Source organism: Hyla sarda, chromosome 9 (assembly GCF_029499605.1).
Source record: "Hyla sarda isolate aHylSar1 chromosome 9, aHylSar1.hap1, whole genome shotgun sequence".
Classification (NCBI taxonomy): Eukaryota; Metazoa; Chordata; class Amphibia; order Anura; family Hylidae; genus Hyla; species Hyla sarda.
In genome coordinates this window covers 143,536,466-143,556,212 of record NC_079197.1, presented here as the reverse complement: position 1 = coordinate 143,556,212, position 19,747 = coordinate 143,536,466, and the positions used below count along the sequence as shown (strand labels likewise).

Sequence of the window (19,747 nt, the reverse complement as noted above, 5' to 3'; positions counted from 1 at the left end):
ACTCTCATCATACACCTGTGGCTACCACATCTGTATGCTACTAAGACTCGCGAACAGGTACTTGCCTAAAAATAGACTATCTGCTCCTGAATGTTTTGGTCCATCACTTTTGCCTGTAAAGAGGAAATATCAATTCTGTATGTCTCAGTTAAACAGCTCCTATAGGCAATGGAACCATCCTATAGCTCAACCTGCCTGACATAATATATAAACAAAGCCAATGGATGCTGAATTGTGCACACAAAATGCCTGCAGGTCTGTAATATAGAAACATAGGGATTCTGTATGTCTTGCCTCTTATTATATATTTTCATGTAGCTTTTAGTCCCATAGCACTTGCTCCTTATACACTACCGGTATTCAATAGCAATATATAAAAAAAAACCTCCTTGCTCCACTATTACAACCCTGCAAAGAACAGGTGACATCTACCGTATTTTTCGCCGTATAAGACGCAAAACTGGGGGGGGGAAGTTGGTGCGTCTTATACGGCGATTACACACCTATCGGGTCGGTCCCTGCGCCCATCAACGGCCGGGACCCGCGGCTAATAAAGGACATCACCGATCGCGGTGATGCCCTGTATTAACCCTTCAGACGCGGCGATCAAAGCTGACCGCCGCGTCTGAAGCAAAAGTGACACTAACCCGGCTGCTCAGTCGGGCTGTTCGGGACCGCCGCGGTGAAATCACGGCATCCCGAACAGCTTACAGGACATCGGGAGGGACCTTACCTGCCTCCTCGGTGTCTGCTCCGTGCCGGGATCCCCTGCATGGCTGGCGCTCTCCTACGACGTCATTATGTCGTCGCACACGCCGTCCTGTCATTCAATAGGAGCGGCGTGCGTAGCGACGTGATGATGGCGACGGAGAGCGTGGATCCCAGGGAAGAAGACGTCTGGAGCGTCGGGGACACCCCGGGGACGCGGCGACAGCGATGGAGCGACATCCAGGGCAGCGGTGACGGTCTGGAGCGGCGGGGACACGTGAGTATTACCTCCTATCCAGTGGTCTTCAACCTGCGGACCTCCAGATGTTGCAAAACTACAACTCCCAGCATGCCCGGACAGCCGTTGGCTGTCCGGGCATGCTGGGAGTTGTAGTTTTGCAACATCTGGAGGTCCGCAGGTTGAAGATCACTGTTGGGTGCAGAATCTTTTTTTTCTAGATTTTGCACCTTTAAAATTGGGTGCGTCTTATATGCCGGTGCGTCCTATAGGGCGAAATATACGGTAGTCAATATTCACAAAGCAGAAGTCTCATCTTTTTAGCAATTATTTCCCATACTGTCAATGCAGAGAAAGACATCCAATAATAACACAACAGGCTCCTTCCATTTCTAAGATCTTGTAACCTGATCATGAACTTCTGTTCTGTGTGATTCATGCAACAATTATCCTACAACTCCTCCTCGCCCTTTGTATTCTCCCCAGGGAAATTGCTATTTTGATGCTTTGGTGTGAACAGCAAGAAAAATAAGAAGTGCAATATCTCTCAGATGGGAAATGTTTAATTAAACTCAATTATAGACCTGCTGGGGAAGACGCAGAAGATCTAGAAAAAGCTCCATGGTTGTATAGTGTTCTTCTCCATGGATGATGCCTTCTGTGAATATTACAGTAATAGTAATCTTGCCAGTATATTATCAGCTATAGATTGTAGTTTACACTGTATTCACCTCAACTCCAGTCATCACTAGATGTCACCAAGAGAATAGTGTACAGGTGTAGAAATCTTTGTCATCATTAGTACATTCGAATGTCCCAGTACAGGTACATGGTCCTATACTACCTGTAGGCCCTGTCAGGTTGAGTCCCTCAGTGGCCTGGGGGCTCCCCTGCAGGGTCTCCCCCTGTTGTCTCCCTGTTGGTTTAATAAATGTGTGTATGTTCCTTTAATGCATAGACAGGATCCCTATGTATATATAGTCTCAAGGACCTGTGGAGGTCTCAAGGACCTGTGAGTAAGCCTGTCACATGTTATGTTATGCAGTTGCATGATTTGTTGTAACCTGTACTCCCAGAGAGCACCAGATTTAACCTATGAACCACAGCTTGACCAATGGGCTATATGTCCAGCCCCCCACTATATAAAGGGGCGGCCATATTAATTCTCTCTCTTTGAGTTATGTGCTCATAGCTGTAACATCTAAGTCTTTGCTGAAGCAGCTACCAGAGATCTCAGGACAAGTGTTCAGCATCTGGAGGCCACAAAGCTACAAGTCTCTCCAGTAAGTCTACAAGTCTATGTCTGCTGTCACTGAAGTTAGTCAAGTCCTGCACATAGTCAAGTCAAGTCCTGCACATAGTCAAGTCAAGTCCTGTACATAGTCAAGTCTAGTCTAATTACAAGTCAAAGTCAAGTTTATTACAAGTATTGGTCCAGCAAGCTGCGAGGTCCTCTGGGTACTGGCCACCATTTACCCATAACTGGTTGTGGACTCTTTATTCACTACTAGCCCGTGGGATAGCGGAGAATCCGGGTGTGTGGTGTTCCGGAACCCGAAAACCACACTGGCGTCACAAACACATAGGGGTTAATACCATCCGACCCCCGGGGGTTAATACCATCTGATCCCACCACTCACACCGCTACACCCGTGGTCCCGCCACATGCACAGGTGGTTATCACAGTAATAAATAATCATTGTGTTGTTCAATAAAACTACTAGTAAGGTCTCAATTTAACAGAAGATAACTGAAGGCCCATGTCTGGTATCATCCTAGCACAAAAAAGCCTACAACAGAGGTAGTAGTTTGGATCTTATGCCACCCTAGGCACTTGAACTGAACATTAGGGTGATTCCACAAGCATTGGAGTTTCTTATGCAGATCTGTCACAAATGCGTTACATGCAGGTTTTATTACAGATACACTATGGATCGTACCGTTATATAAACAAGCACAAAATAAAATGTAAAAACATGAGGTAAGCACAGCCAGAAGTAACAGTTTATTCAGACTCGTAACGTGTTGTTTTTTCTTTCCTGGCTGCGTGCCTCTTATGTTTTTAATTTGTTTTGTAAGGAGGTCATGTTGTTAACCTTCATAACTGGACCTCACTGGACCATTGCTGATTTTATGTTTCTCCTGCCATGGGCTGAACTAACATGTACCTGCTTCATCAACTGGAAATTCTCCATTTAAAGTCATTTATAAGGTAAGTTGACATTTTATTTATATATATATATATATATATATATATATATATATATATATATATATATATATATATATATAAAACAGCTCTATGTTCACAGACCCAAAAATGAAGCCTACAAAGAAAAGATCACTACTGTACCTACTGTGAGGCATGGAAAAGTCTCTGTATGTTTTGGGGCTGCTTTGCTGCATCTGGTACACAGTGTCTTGACTATGTACAGGGTACAATAAAATCTTATGAGGAGTGGGCCAAGATACCTGCAGTCTGGAGAATACACCTTCACCCCTGAGACATCTGGATCAGGATCTTATGAGGAGTGGGCCAAGATACCTGCAGTCTGGAGAAGACACCTTTACCCCTGAGACAGCTGGAGCAGGATCTTATGAGGAGTGGGTCAAGATACCTGCAGTCTGGAGAAGACACCTTCACCCCTGAGACAGCTGGAGCAGGATCTTATGAGTAGTGGGCCAAGATACCTGCAGTCTGGAGAAGACACCTTCACACCTGATATAGCTGGAGTAGGATCTTATGAGGAGTGGGCCAAGATACCTGCAGTCTGTAGAAGACACCTTCACACCTGAGACAGCTGGAGAAGTATCTTATGAGGAGTGGGCCAAGATACTTGCAGTCTAGAGAAGACACCCTCACACCTGAGACATCTGGAGCAGGATCTTATGAGGAATGGGCCAAGATACCTGCAGTCTGGAGAAGACACTTTCACACCTGAGACATCTGGAGCAAGATCTTATGAGGAGTGGGCCAAGATTCCTGCAGTCTGGAGAAGACACCTTCACACCTGAGACATCTGGAGCAGGATCTTATGAGGAGTGGAGCCAAGATACCTGCAGTCTGAAGAAGACACCTTCACACCTGAGACAGCTGGAGCAGGATCTTATGAGGAGTGGGCCAAGATACCTGCAGTCTGTAGAAGACATCTTCACACCTGAGACAGCTGGAACAGGATCTTATGAGGAGTGGGCAAAGATATCTGCAGTCTGGAGAAGACACCTTCACACCTGAGACATCTGGAGCAGGATCTTATGAGGAGTGGGCCAAGATACCTACAGTCTGGAGAAGACACCTTCACCCCTGAGACAGCTGGAGCAGGATCTTATGAGGAGTGGGCCAAGATACCTGCAGTCTGTAGAAGACACCTTCACACCTGAGACATCTGGAGCAGGATCTTATGAGGAGTGGGCCAAGATACCTACAGTCTGGAGAAGACACCTTCACCCCTGAGACAGCTGGAGCAGGATCTTATGAGGAGTGGGCCAAGATACCTGCAGTCTGTAGAAGACACCTTCACACCTGAGACAGCTGGAGCAGTATCTTATGAGGAGTGGGCCAAGATACTTGCAGTCTAGAGAAGACACCTTCACACCTGAGACATCTGGAGCAGGATCTTATGAGGAGTGGGCCAAGATACCTGCAGTCTGGAAAAGACACCTTCACACCTGAGACATCTGGAGCAGGATCTTATGAGGAGTGGAGCCAAGATACCTGCAGTCTGGAGAAGACACCTTCACACCTGAGACATCTGGAGCAGGATCTTATGAGGAGTGGGCCAAGATACCTGCAGTCTGGAGAAGACACCTTCACACCTGAGACATCTGGAGCAGGATCTTATGAGGAGTGGGCCAAGATACCTGCAGTCTGGAGAAGACACCTTCACACCTGAGACATCTGGAGCAGGATCTTATGAGGAGTGGGCCAATATACCTGCAGTCTGGAGACTCCTTCACACCTGAGACATCTGGAGCAGGATCTTATGAGGAGTGGGCCAAGATACCTGTAGTCTGGAGAAGACACCTTCACACCTGAGACATCTGGAGCAGGATCTTATGAGGAGTGGGCCAAGATACCTGCAGTCTGGAGAAGACACCTTCACACCTGAGACAGCTGGAGCAGGATCTTATGAGGAGTGGGCCAAGATGCCTGCAGTCTGGGGAAGACACCTTCACACCTGAGACATCTGGAGCAGGATCTTATGAGGAGTGGGCCAAGATACCTGCAGTCTGGAGACTCCTTCACACCTGAGACATCTGGAGCAGGATCTTATGAGGAGTGGAGCCAAGATACCTGCAGTCTGGAGAAGACACCTTCACACCTGAGACATCTGGAGCAGGATCTTATGAGGAGTGGGCCAATATACCTGCAGTCTGGAGACTCCTTCTTACCTGAGACATCTGGAGCAGGATCTTATGAGGAGTGGGCCAAGATACCTGCAGTCTGGAGAAGACACCTTCACACCTGAGACATCTGGAGCAGGATCTTATGAGGAGTGGGCCAAGATACCTGCAGTCTGGAGAAGACACCTTCACACCTGAGACATCTGGAGCAGGATCTTATGAGGAGTGGGCCAAGATGCCTGGAGACAGGCGCAGAAGTCTCAGTAAGAGTTACAGAAATTGCTGGATTGTATTGATGGCCTCAGAAGGTTGTGAGAGAAAAATTAAGTTCAAGGACCATCATTTCTGTCCAGGACAGTTTTATTATTGTTTTTCAAAATGGTCCTGTTGAACCTCAATTCAAAAGCAATGTCTGGTTTTAAAGTTATTTCAGGGAGCAATGTGGAGTTTTCTGTCTTTAATGGAAGGGTACCAACAATTTTGTCCTTGTCTATATGTCCAGTATTCCAATACCTGATTTAGACAGAAGATAGATGCATTGCACCAGGTGTCCTCACAAGCGTTCCTAAAGCTTACATGGGACACGGACTGGACTTATGTCACCAGATTGCTTACCAGTGTGTGTAATGTTTGTGAACCACAATGGAGGATATCTATGGGGGAACATGGTGTTATATGTAAATCCGGCTGCAGCAGATAATGGGCACTAAAAAAAATCTGCTCCTCCACAACTTTTGGCCGGATAATATGTGTATGGGCAAAGACCTGAAGATGTTTCCTCTGAATCAGATGAATATATTCATGATAATATTACAATATTCCGTATGTAAATGGTAAAAGTTGAAATCACAGCAAAAAAAAAAAATCCTACGCTATAAACCTGACAATCACCACTATAGCGATCACTGATAAAGGATTCTTATTAGATCTGCTACATTTTCAGGCCAGTGAAACCAATTTTTATAGCAGATGGGAAGGCTCGTAACGGTAAATTTATTTTTTTCCAGATTATTACCTCTACTCGGCGTGAGTGTCTGTGAGCGCACTGCGAAGTCCACGGTGACATATTAATGGACTATTATTTCCGGTATCTGCAGCAACAGATGAATCTGTCAGTCAGCATCCATAGCACTTAGAAAAGAAGAACAATCCTCCTGAACAGATCCTCCCCCCGCCTGCACTTCAGGTACCGGCATTGGGTGAGGAGAACCATGAAATCATAGTCTGATCAGTGTAAGAAGGAACATCTAGTAGGCTTAAAGTACTTTCCTATTGATTCTTACAGGCCGGGCGATAAGACACTTGAGGACAAGCAGTTCAGATATTCTATGTATTTCTGGATCGTGCTTTCCATACATGGGAAACTAACATTAAAGCTGCAGGGCTTTCCATAGACTGTGCTGAGAAACCAGCAGGCAAGACATTTTTTCCTTATGTGTTGGTAATTCATGGTTTCATTCATCCTCCCGATCATTATTCATAGCCCCCAATTATATGGTAATGAGCACATTCGGAATGTATGAATGGAAGAGAGGTTCAATGAATGGAAGAAAAAAATACATGAGCAATGAAAGCATACGAGAGAGAGGGGGAATGGGCTGGGGAAGACGCAGAAGAGGACTGTGATGCATGGAACAAATAGAGTCTTATCATAAAATATGGCCATTGTTTCGTACGCTGTATTTAAAGGTTTCTCCTAAAAATTTAAGCAGATAGGGTCCTGGTTGGAAAATTCTGCAACATTTTTCACTGTATCCGGGTATTTGCTTAAAACAGCATAGAGAGTCAAGGTTTAAGGCAGAGGCAAAATCTTGAATTGGCACCCAACCTTATTGGTCCAACGATAAGTTATGGAGAAGACGTTTTATGATAAGGTCAAACGCAGATTTACCACAGGGAATTTCCACAGCATTTTCACCAGTTATATAGCGGATGGGAAAAAAAATCTAATCCATGTTTCTCAAAGAAGAAATCTGAAAAATCTATAGACCAAATGACCTGCAGTGAGGATCTAAAATTTGCAGTAAGTCCATTTTCATGTTGGAAACGCTGCACATAGGCTCTGCCCACACTACCTTCAGAGCCTTCACTGGTAGTTCCTCCAGATTCGATGGGAAAAACCAAAGCATACTGCGCCATTTTTCCTGTCAACACAACAGACACTATGTTGGAACCTGATGGATCCTATTTATAAGTCAATAGGGTCTGTCAGGCACATTTGGTGTCTGATGGGTTCAGTACTGCTATAACGGCTGTGAACAAAGCCTTAGGGGGCCCATCTCCTCTCAGAATTGGTGGGCAGGTAATGATGCCAGTCATTAACAGGAAGACAATAATGAAAGGAGTGCTATTAGAACATTAATTATACGGTTTTCATGTTCTGAGCAAAATGATGCTGTTACTCACCTCACATATTTCCAGTGCTATAGCGCTCCACGACACCTTTGTTTGGTTGCTAAGAAACTGGACGCTTCTCCTACCACTGCAATTCTGACCGTTCACATCACAGTACCCCTGCTCATGCCACCCAGTAGAGCCTTCACTAGATTGCATTGCCTGTTCTTAAGGCACATACCTTTTCTGGCTCCTGTATTGTGTGTTGCTATTAACTAATTCTCGTTTATGATCCTGACCTTGGCCTTGTTCCTGATCCTGACCTTGTTCCTGATCCTGACCACATTCTTTTATAGCCCCTTTGGATTGTCTGCATGGCATCCGTTGTCCAGCTCCGGCCTCTGATCCTTGGCCATGTTTCTGACTATGCTCACATATTTGTCTCCTGACCTGACTGCTATCCTGATGACAACCCCTGGCTACGTTCCTAACTATGCTACTAATGTTTCAGCACTTCAGTCACCAATTCATTACTACTCTGGGGAGCAAAACCAGGGGGATCCACAAGGATAGAAACCAAGAATTACTTAGACCTTGCACCCTATTCTGACCAGCACCCAGCGGATTAGGATTTAGAGAATTTCTGGTATAAAAATGTAACAGATGCAAGTTTCTAAGTGGAATTCTGTATTTTTTATTAAATATTTTCATTCCAAAGATCGTCCAACTACATAAGATAAAAAATCTCCATCAAATGCTAAAAAAAAAGGATGGTATTAAGGATAAAAACAGTGTCTGGAAATGTAATAATGAAAGATAAAATCACAGAAAGACCTAAGACACATACTAGGTCACTCACTGAAGAAGCGGATCCATTAAAGTACAGTTTGTTTCACACAAATCTCTCAAATATATTCACAAACCATAGACAGACATTTAGCTTTGGTGCAGAGAACATGACAATAGAAAAGTGTAGGAAACGTGGGTCAAGATTGGCAAACAATAGATGTCCTCGGAAAGATAAGAAGATACCATATACAGGGCACTAGGGCCTCCACGGGTATTGTCAGAGCTGCCATTTAATACGAGTAATGTATAAAATATACATGCCATAAGGTAAATTGATAAAGGCTGTTCTGAGTCAAGGTTTTTATTCCTGGCAGATGTAAACGGAAGAGAAAAAAAAATTAGATCCTTATGAATGCAATTGAAAATGGAAACTCAGGTTTCTGTTTCTTTAGAGGTTATGCTTTGTTCACATTGCTTTTCTGTACCTCAGTAGGTCATACCCTTACAGTGAGAACAGAGCGGCTAGCGGTTTGATACTAGGCTTTAGACTGATGTAATGGTTCCACTTTTGACTGAAGCCATGATTCATCATATGGAGCCACCAAACAGTTGACCCTACTGACTTATATTAGGGTCTGTTGGTCGCCATATGGGTCAATGATATCATATTGTTATTACTGTTGACTATGAACGCAATGGAAATTGTTGCCGAGATTCCTAACCTTATGATTCTCAGAGTCAACCTTACAGGAAAAACCAGAAGGGAGCTGCACATGTAAGTAAAACACATATGGACGGAACGGCTTTATGACAAGGAAGGCGATCAATCGAGGGATTCTGTTACTGGAAGTGGAGGGTTACAATTTCCATCCTCCTCCGCCTTTCCAGAATAGATTTCTTGAGCGTTGCAGGTTTCCATGACTGTGGATCAATAGAACATAGGCTTGTGTTACAGGTTGGCTTGTAATGTTTTTCTTGACAAGAGAAATGTTGGATAATATAAATATGCACCACATAAATAAGGGACGACCTTCTGGAGAATAATTTGGACCAGACAAGTCCCTTACATGGCAGAAAGTTGATCCCATAAAATTCTCGTGTAAATCTCTGTACCGTACAATGTATTCTCATTTTACACCAGAAAACCAGAGCATAACTACTGCATAAAATACAATAACATACAATGTTTATTATATTTATCTTAAAAAAAAAAACAAATCCAACAATTTTTTTACGGGAAAGTGCGGGAAATAAATCCAAAAGATTGTGGGGCAATACATATGCACTATTAAGTACCAGAACCATACAAAAAAGTTATCTTGGTATCCACTATATATCTTAATGAGATCGATCTATTTACATTTCATCACATGGGATTTTATATTATTTGCACTAATTCCATTAACAATGCATCATTACTTCACCAAGTTAGGAAGTTTTAAATGTATATAACTTATCCTCGTACATCCAAACACTTTTAAAGGGGTTAAAGCTGCCACGCCCCCTCCCATAGACTTACATTGAGGGGGTGGGGCGTGATGTCATGAAGGAGCAGGGCTATGATGTCACAAGCTCCCGGCATTGGCTCCAGCGTTCGGAACAGTTTGTTCCAAACGCTGAGCAGTGGAGTACCCCTTTAAGGTAGGGTCACACATATGCCGTAATTTGCTGCGGATTTTTCCTACCCATTGAAGTCAATAGATATCAAAATCAGCTCCATATTGTGCTACCCATTGATTTCATTGGGTAGGGGTAGTATCAGCAATATCAGCTCTGGTACACTTGGTTTCAATGGTTGCTTACTTATAGCCACCCTTACCTGTTCACTTGTTCGTGTACATTTTTTATGCACACTGAATAAAACACTAGTCAGTAGTTGCATTCTTCTTAGACATCGCCATACATGTCCCTAGGTTGTGTACGCTATTTGTATTGCAGCTCAGCTCTTTTCACTTCAGTGTAGGTGAGCCGCAATACCTGCCACAACCCCTGGACAGGGATGGCACTGTTTTGTTTTGAGGGGCAAGCTGTGCATAACTAGCTTGCCCCCTGACTGGTGAGCAGTTAAGGGGTTAAGAAATATACAGGCAAGGTTTTTAGCCCCCTCCCCTGCCTGTAAGACTTGTCGGTAACTAAAGTGTTATGTCCCATGGGTGGGGGAAGGAGTGCACCAATCAGGGGTTTAATAGTTTCCCGGGCTTTCAGGGGCCCTCCCCTCGGTATTTATAGCTGGGGTGTCTCCCTTCCCCCTCAATCTGCCCAAGAACCGGAGTTTTGCCCTCCCTCCCTTTTTTGTATCTCTGTTTATTGTAAGTCACAGCTTGGCGGTAAGAAGACGGTGAAAGCGGGGTCAACCCGGGGTAGACCTCCACACAGGACGGTGTGGCAGCACCTCTCGGGTTGGTAAGAAGCCAATCGGTGTCTTTGTTACAGTTAAATTGTTATTCATATAAGTAATTTTATAAATAAAGCTGTGGCCGATCCCCACCCACGGAAAAGTTAAATTGTTATTGTGTCAGTTATTATTTAATTAATTATTGTAATAAGGGGGAGGGGTAGTTATAGCCGCTAGGAGCTAATTGGGTCTCAACAGTCTTTGTTATTTTGTAAAACCCATTCAAATCATTCTTAGTTGGCTTGTCCACAAAGAGCATAAAGGATATGGCAATGGTATACAAGATATATTGATGTGAAGTACCAGGCACTGCCAATGGACAAGAGTGGCACTCATGATTTTCCACTCTCATACAGCCCCACTTCAGAGCTCTTCTCTGGTCTTGTGGACTCGTCCTTCAGAATGTAATACACTACAGCATGCTAAGTACTCAAACAGCCGTTCAGTCCCAAAGCTAAACCTGAAGGATCTGCAATGTTTGCCGTCTGTAGCGGCTGCTAACTGGCTTCGAGTGACTGCTGGGAGAGGCATAAATCCCGCTCTTGCCTGGAGCATATCCTCAGTCACACTTCCATTGCATAAAACTGACATAAATCAGGCCTGGTTTGTGTCTGTACATGAAGTGGCATGGCGGCTCAGAACAGCAGGTACCGGTGTGATCTACACCCGGCCCGCAATGTTTATGGCTCATCTGTCACCTCTGCTTATTTCTGCTCCTTGGAATCACAATTCTTCATGCCAAAATTCAGGACCCACCCAAATATCAGGATACATCCCATCATTATTTAGCAGACAAACTAGATACATCTCAACAACTCCATCCACTGTACATAAAAGCCCCTGATTCAACAGGAAAGCCCACAAAATCACCAGAAATTACAATGTTTTCTTTGTAGTGGGTTATTTGCATAAATCCACCCTATTTGAGATCTATCTTAAAAAACAGGGCAGATAGTAGTAGGGCTGGGCGGTATGGCCAAATATGTGTATCGCGGTATTTTTGTAACTTATGGCAGTTCCACGGTATATAACGGTATCCCCCCTCCCCCAAAATTAATTATTAGCCCAGCGCTGCACTGTCCCCATCGGGTACTACTCACATCACCCACAAGCACTGCCTCCTGGTCCTCCTGTTTGTGGCGGCCGTCGGCGCTGACACTCTATACTGTGCAGTATCCCTTTGCCCGGGCTGCAAAAAGTAAACAAAATAAACTAACGCATGTTCCGACGTCGGCGTTACGATGGGAACGAGAACGTCAGACAGCCGACAGCCTATCACCGGCCGCAGCGATGTTCCGCCTCAGCCGATGATAGGCTGAGCACACTGTCATGTAAGAAGCCGGCCGACTTCTTACATGACAGTGCACTCAACCTATCACCGGCCGAGGCGGAACATCGCTGCGGCCGGTGATAGGCTGGCGGCTTTCCAACGTTCCATTCCCTGGGAGGCTGGTCCGGACCGACGGAGAAGGTGAGTTAAAGTTTATTTTGTTTACCTTTTGCAGCCCGGGTATAGGGATACAGTATAGAACAGTGGTTTGCAATCTGCGGACCTCCAGATGTTGCAAGACTACAAATCCCAGCATGCTTGGACAGCCAACGCCTGTCCGGGCATGCTGGGAGTTGTAGTTTTGCAACATCTGGAGGTTGAAGACCACTGGTATAGAGTGTTAGCGCCGGCGGCCGCAACAAACAGGAGGACCAGGAGGGGCAGCGCTTGCGGGTGATATATGTGAGTAGTAGCGCTGGGCTGATAATTAATTGGGGGGGGGGGGGGGTGCAGAACAGCGCTCGTGGGTCACAAATGATTAGCTCCCAGATGTGGGGACCGCGCAGCGCTGGGCTGATAATTAATTGGGGGGGGGGGGGGGTGCAGAACAGCGCTCGCGGGTCACAAATGATTAGCTCCCAGATGTGGGGACCGCGCAGCGCTGGCCTGATAATTCATTCATTCCCGAGGGGGAGGGGCCAAACCAGTATTGCGGTATAGGGAAAAATTCACATTGTGCAGCACAAAAATTCCGCCCATCCCTAGATAGTAGGTATAAAATTGGTATTGATAGGACTTTTTGATCACTTTTTTTACTTTATTTTTTCTTTAGTTATGAAAATGTTTTTACGTTAACGCCATTGACTGTACAGTATATTTAAGGTTATATTTTAATATTTCGGACAATTATGCAAACACCAGTACCAAATATGTTTATTTTTATCATTTTTTTTTTATATGACAAATGGGAAAAAAAAGGGGGGGGAGGGGTCATTTTTTTTAATATGGAAGGGGTTAATGTATGTGTGTTTAAACTTTTATTTATTTTATATATATATATATATATATATATATTTTTTTTTTTTTTTTTTTTTTACACTTTATTGGTCCCTTAGACAGGCTCAATCAAATACAGATCCATTGAGCCATGGGATGAGGTGTAAGCCCTCCTGCTACCTCCATAGTGGATCGCCCCCCGCGATTGCATTGTGTGTGTGTGTGTGTGTGTGTGTGTGTGTGTGGGGGGGGGGGGGTCGATCCATCCCACTAGACTACCAGGGATTGTGATAAGATCCCTTCAGATTGCCGCTGTCAAAACTGACAGCAGCGATCTAAAGGGTTAATAGCCAGCCGTGGCGATTGCTGCGGCCGGGCTATTAGCGGCGCCCCCAGCTTCAGCAATCAGCTGGGGGCTCTGGGTATGGAGCGGGCACTAGTCAGGAGCCCGCTCCAAACACCATGAGCGTCGTGGTCTTAAAATTAGAAGTCCAGTGTAAGGTGTGAACCGCATACGTTCTGCACCTCACCGGCCTGCTTGCCCTATGCAGGGCTAAAACGCATAAAAAATGTACCTGCCCGGCACCCTGAACTGCATTTCCTGGGCGTCGGTGATAGGATTTCCACATTCCTGCTGCACAAGTATTGTAAAATAAAAAAGTATTCATTATATCCAAATGGCACAACATGTTTCGAAGGTCAACACTACCCTCTTCATCAGGTCCTACTCTAAACCATTTGAAGACTCACTGTCATGTTTTGAGCTAAACCACTATTTATCAATGACTACAAATTTCTCTCTAAAAATGTAACATTACCCTACACCAGTGGTCTTCAACCTGCGGACCTCCAGATGTTGCAAAACTACAACTCCCAGCATGCCCGGACAGCCGTTGGCTGTCCGGGCATGCTGGAAGTTGTAGTTTTGCAACATCTGGAGGTCCGCAGGTTGGAGACCACTGCCCTATACTATAGTATACACAATATATAATCAACCCTGGCACAATGAAAAATTCAGTCTGTAGATTTCCAGCATTTTACATATTCAATCTGTAAGTCCCTTAGTGCAAAGTCATTTAATGTATGGAGAACACATAGATTCCATTGCTGATCGACTTTTACTTCAATCCCTCTCTGGAGAATAAACTTCCTGTCCTCGGCTTATTATCTTGCATAATGTAGCAGGGTCTGGTCAGAAATAGGCTGAGCTTTCAGGTCCAGACTCATAAATAAGCAATATGGAAATCTCAGTCGCCGTCCTTCATCTTCAGATCTTTGGCCATGTCTACATGGTACAGTACAGCCTGGCTCCATACAAATGGGAATGCATACAGCACTGATCTCCAACCTGTGGATCTTCAGCAAAACTCCTAGAATGTCTGGACAGAATAATACAGTGATCCCCCAACCTACAATGGCCTCAACATACAATAGTTTCAACATACAATGGTCTTTTCTGGACCATTGTAAGTTGAAACCAGACTCAACATACAATGTACAGACAGTCCAGATCTGTGAAACGTGTCAATAGCTGGAAGAACTGACCAATCGGAATGGACAATTTACTGATAAAGCCCCTGTATTACTGAAGTGTATGCACTGACTGATGTCTGGTAGCACCCCCTACAGTACAGGGAGGTATTACATGTTCTGTACACTTTACCTGTATTACTGAAGTGTATGCACTGACTGGTGTCTGGTAGCGCCCCCTACAGTATAGGGAGGTATTACATGTTCTGTATTCTTTTACCTGTATTACTGAAGTGTATGCACTGCCTGGTGTCTGGTAGCGCCCCCTACAGTATAGGGAGGTATTACATGTTCTGTATTCTTTTACCTGTATTACTGAAGTGTATGCACTGCCTGGTGTCTGGTAGCGCCCCCTACAGAACAGGGAGGTATTACATGTTCTGTACTCTTTACCTGTATTACTGAAGCGTATGCACTGACTGATGTCTGGTAGCGCCCCCTACAGTACAGGGAGGTATTACATGTTCTGTACTCTTTACCTGTATTACTGAAGCGTATGCACTGACTGGTGTCTGGTAGCGCCCCCTACAGTACAGGGAGGTATTACATGTTCTGTACTCTTTACCTGTATTACTGAAGTGTATGCACTGACTGCTGTCTGGTAGCGTCCCCTACAGTACAGGGAGATATTACATGTTCTGTACTCTTTACCTGTATTACTGAAGTGTATGCACTGACTGATGTCTGGTAACGTCCCCTACAGTACAGGGAGGTATTACATGTTCTGTACTCTTTACCTGTATTACTGAAGTGTATGCACTTACTGATGTCTGGTAGCGCCCCCTACAGTACAGGGAGGTATTACATGTTCTGTACTCTTTACCTGTACCAGGGTTACCTGCTCCTTTGGACACCAGGTGAGGGCGACTCCATGTTACTTTTTTAGAACATTGCCTGTACTGTAGAGGACCCTGAAGAAGCTCTTGTCCTCTACATAGAGCAGTGTTTCCCAAGCAGGGTGCCCCCAGCTGTTGCAAAACTACAACTCCCAGCATGCCCGGACAGCCGAAGGCTGTCCGGGCATGCTGGGAGTTGTAGTTTTGCAACAGCTGGAGGCTCCCTGCTTGGGAAACACTAACATAGACAGTGATTACAGCTCCCAGCAGATCTTTCTTACTTTTATATGTAAGGATTTGCTTTATCTATATTAGTTTTCTACTTATTAATCTTTAATCCTCACTTTTTCCTATTTTTGGATGACATTTTGGTGCCTTTAGAACCAATTACCAGGTTTCCATAGAGTTATGGTCTCAACATACAATGGTTTCAACATACAATGGTCATCCTGGAACCAATTAATATTGTAACTTGAGGGACCACTGTACATAACACTTCAGCCTATAAAGTGATCTTGGTAAGATATGAGATTACTTTATGATCGGTGGGGGTCCAACCTCAGGGACACCGGCTAGTCCTGAAAATGTAGGTCTCGGTAAACAGTCGTTTTGTCTGCAGTTGCCGAATCAAACAATGCTCGTACAATGTTAAATATCTCTACATAAACTTGACTTGTCTCGCTCTGGTTTTCAGTTACATCACGTTTTATTCTTATGAGATAGAAAACTGAATTAGGAATTCTTCCGAATTCCTGTTACCGTAGAACCACAGGATAAATCTGTTAACGTTAGGGGTCCTACCTCTGAGAACACCACTTACTCAGGAGTAAGGGTATGTTGACACAGTAGTAATATGTGCAGAATGTCTGCAGGGAAAAAACGGATGGACATTCCGCACATTTGAAAGTTTGGGCGCGCGCTAGGACCGCTCGGAAATACGCCGTCTTATAGACGGCAATGCATTTCCGAGCGAAATCCGAAGAAAGAATAGACTATTCTAATAAGTCTGTTCTTTCTGCGGACGTCGGAATTAAGAAACATCTGCGCGGAAATTCCACCGAGTGTACAGTGCAGCAGAATCCCATTAAAATCGATCTGAAAAAATGTCTGTGCAGAATATTTTGGTGGAATTCCGCACTTACATTCCACCGTGTGAATATACCCTAAGGCAGTGGTCTTCAACCTGCGGACCTCCAGATGTTGCTGTGGTATCCCGGTATCGTATTGCATACCGTACCTTGTATGGTGGTCCCCAAAGTCAGAGTTACTACATCCAGGTAGGGTCCTCCAGGTGGGACAACCCCTAGTCGCCTCCTCCTCCTTCTCTAATTTTATAGTGTTTATGGGGGAGATTTATCAAAACCTGTCCAGAGGAAAAGTTGCCCAGTTGCCCATAGCAACCAATCAGATCACTTCTTTCATTTTGCAGAGGCCTTGTTAAAAATGAAAGCAGCAATCTGATTGGTTGCTATGGGCAACTGCACCGCTCTTCCTCTACACAGGTTTTGATAAATCTCCCCCTATGTGTATATATTTAATAATGTATATTAATATAATTAAATTTATAGCATCGCAGGACCTGCGGTCATGTGACTATGTTAATTCCGTTGGGTTATGCTTTAGGACCTTTCAGAGGTCACATGGTGTGGTCACATGTCAGACCATGATCCTTTGTACAGATAATTGACAGAAGTTTTGGACCAATCAGCTTAAGGCCAGCCCCTGCCCATATAAGGGAGCTGCAGCCAATGATCGCTCTTTTGGGTTCCGGTGCATTGCCGTACAATGAGATTTGCCATAGAATGAGATGGTCCGCCTCCATCACATCCTATTGGCTCTCTCTTGTCACGTGACATATTTAAACGTCACACATGGATGCGCACAGCAGTCTCAGTTTGGCTATCACAGGGAGAGGATCTCCTCACCCTGTGATAGCTGAAGCTGTAGGGAGCTCTCATGGCCTCTGTGGCCCGACAGAAGTTCACACATGTACGCAGCTCATATACACTTACTCTATTATTACATGTACTGTTGATCCACAGCGCTATCGGGATCCCAATGCCCGATGGCGCTTTCATCAGTGTGCGTCCCCGCGAGCGCCCCACGCCCGCAGCTCTACTCCCCGTCCCCCGCAGCTCTACTCCCCGTCCCCCGCAGCTCTACTCCCCGTCCCCTGTTAATGCTCAGGGAGCGATCCACAGCGCTATGGGGATTCCTATGCCCGATGGCGCTGTCATCAATGTGCGTCCCCGCGAGCGCCCCACGCCCGCAGCTCTACTCCCCGCCCCCCGCAGCTGTAATCCCCGTCCCCCGCAGCTCTACTCCCCGTCCCGTTAACGCTCAGAAAGTAGAGCATCGGGCGCAGGTAAAGTAGTACTGCGCATGCGCAGCACTACGCGAATAACTTAACCTGCGCCGATGCTCTACTTCATGTTCCCCGCTCCCTGAGCGTTAACGGGACAGGGAGTACAGCTGCGGGGGACGGGGATTACAGCGGCGGGGGACGGGGAGTAGAGCTGCGGGCGTGGGGCGCTCGCGGGGACGCACACTGATGACAGCGCCATGAGCATAGGAATCCCCATAGCGCTGTGGATCGCTCCCTGAGCGTTAACGGGACAGGGAGTACAGCTGCAGGGGACGGGGATTACAGCGGCGGGGGACGGGGAGTAGAGCTGCGGGCGTGGGGCGCTCGCGGGGACGCACACTGATGACAGCGCCATCGGGCATAGGAATCCCCATAGCGCTGTGGATCGCTCCCTGAGCGTTAACGGGACAGGGAGTACAGCTGCAGGGGACGGGGATTACAGCGGCGGGGGACGGGGAGTAGAGCTGCGGGCGTGGGGCGCTCGCGGGGACGCACACTGATGACAGCGCCATCGGGCATAGGAATCCCCATAGCGCTGTGGATCGCTCCCTGAGCGTTAACGGGACAGGGAGTACAGCTGCAGGGGACGGGGATTACAGCGGCGGGGGACGGGGAGTAGAGCTGCGGGCGTGGGGCGCTCGCGGGGACGCACACTGATGACAGCGCCATCGGGCATTGGAATCCTGATAGCGCTGTGGATCAACAGTACATGTAATAATATAGTAAGTGTATATGAGGCAGCCGTATGAGCTGCGTACATGTGTGAACTTCTGTCGGGCCACAGAGGCCATGAGAGCTCCGTACAGCTTCAGCTATCACAGGGTGAGGAGATCCTCTCCCTGTGATAGCCAAACTGACACTGCTGTGCGCATCGATGCGTGACGTTTAAATATGTCACGTGACAAGAGTGAGCCAATAGGATGTGATGGAGGCGGACCATCTCATTCTATGGCAATGCACCGGATCATTGGAGAGACGAGATCTGCGTAACTTGCAAAGACAACGCTAGGCCTGAAGCCTGCCGGCCTCAGCCTGAACTAAACCATGAGTCCTAAACTAAATCCCCGCTAAAGCTGGCGTGACTACTGGACCGAAACTAAATCCCCTAAATCCAGTGGAACAGCGCATATCAGTCTCCGGACTTTAAAACGCTCAAGGTCCCAACCACTGTCAATATCTAAGAGACTTTGCTTGTAAAGAGACTGTTCCTGTTATAAAGCCTGCATAAAATCTTCAGTAAAAGTTCCAACAGTTTTTAGAAAACTCTTCGGTTGTGGACATTCACTTATTTAATACCTCCCTACCACTCTTGGGACGGGTGGCGGTAGGACAAGCATTACAGAGGAGCCCTCACCCTGGCGTCACGAATAGAAAGGGTTAAGCAAGTACCCTTTAGTAACCGCACAGCTACACCCTGTCTACCCTACAACCCCAGGCTACCACATAGCAAAACTACGTCTACGTTGTAGTTTTGCAACATCTTGAGGTCCGCAGGTTGGAGACCACTGCCCTAAGGGTCACATATAAATAGAGGCTATAGGGGGACTTTATGATTTGCTCTTGTCTTGTGCTATGTGTCTGTTGCTATAGCTATTGATAGACTGGTGTTCCCAGTGTGTAATTTGTCATTAGTTTGTCTCCTCGCCGATTTCACGGCCTGTGCGCAGTTAGGACATAAACACATAATACAGTCACTTGATTTAAAGGGGTACTCCGCCCCTAGACATCTTATCCCCTATCCAAAGGATAGGAGATAAGATGGCAGATCTCCGCGGTGCCGCTGCTGGGGAGCCCTGGGATCCCCGCTGCGGCACCGCGCTCTCATTACAGCACAGAGCGAGTTCCCTCTGCACGTAATGACGGGCAATACAGGAGCCGGAGCATCGTTACGTCACGGCTCCGCCCCTCGTGACGTCACGGCCCACCCCCGTCAATACAAGTC

General features: G+C 46.0%; 1 protein-coding gene across 4 annotated transcripts in view; it reads right to left on the bottom strand.

The window, feature by feature from the left end:
* The window catches only part of NUMBL (NUMB like endocytic adaptor protein), a 126,488-nt gene that overhangs the window by 93,598 nt on the left and 13,143 nt on the right, over positions 1–19,747 (bottom strand). The window contains exon 1 of one of the 4 annotated variants that reach the window (XM_056538385.1): positions 16,678–16,756. The exons of the other annotated variants lie outside the window; for them this stretch is intronic. The gene's annotated coding sequence lies outside the window, so the exon portion shown is untranslated. Of the gene's footprint in view, positions 1–16,677; positions 16,757–19,747 lie in introns of those variants that run through there. 4 annotated transcript variants of the gene reach the window in all.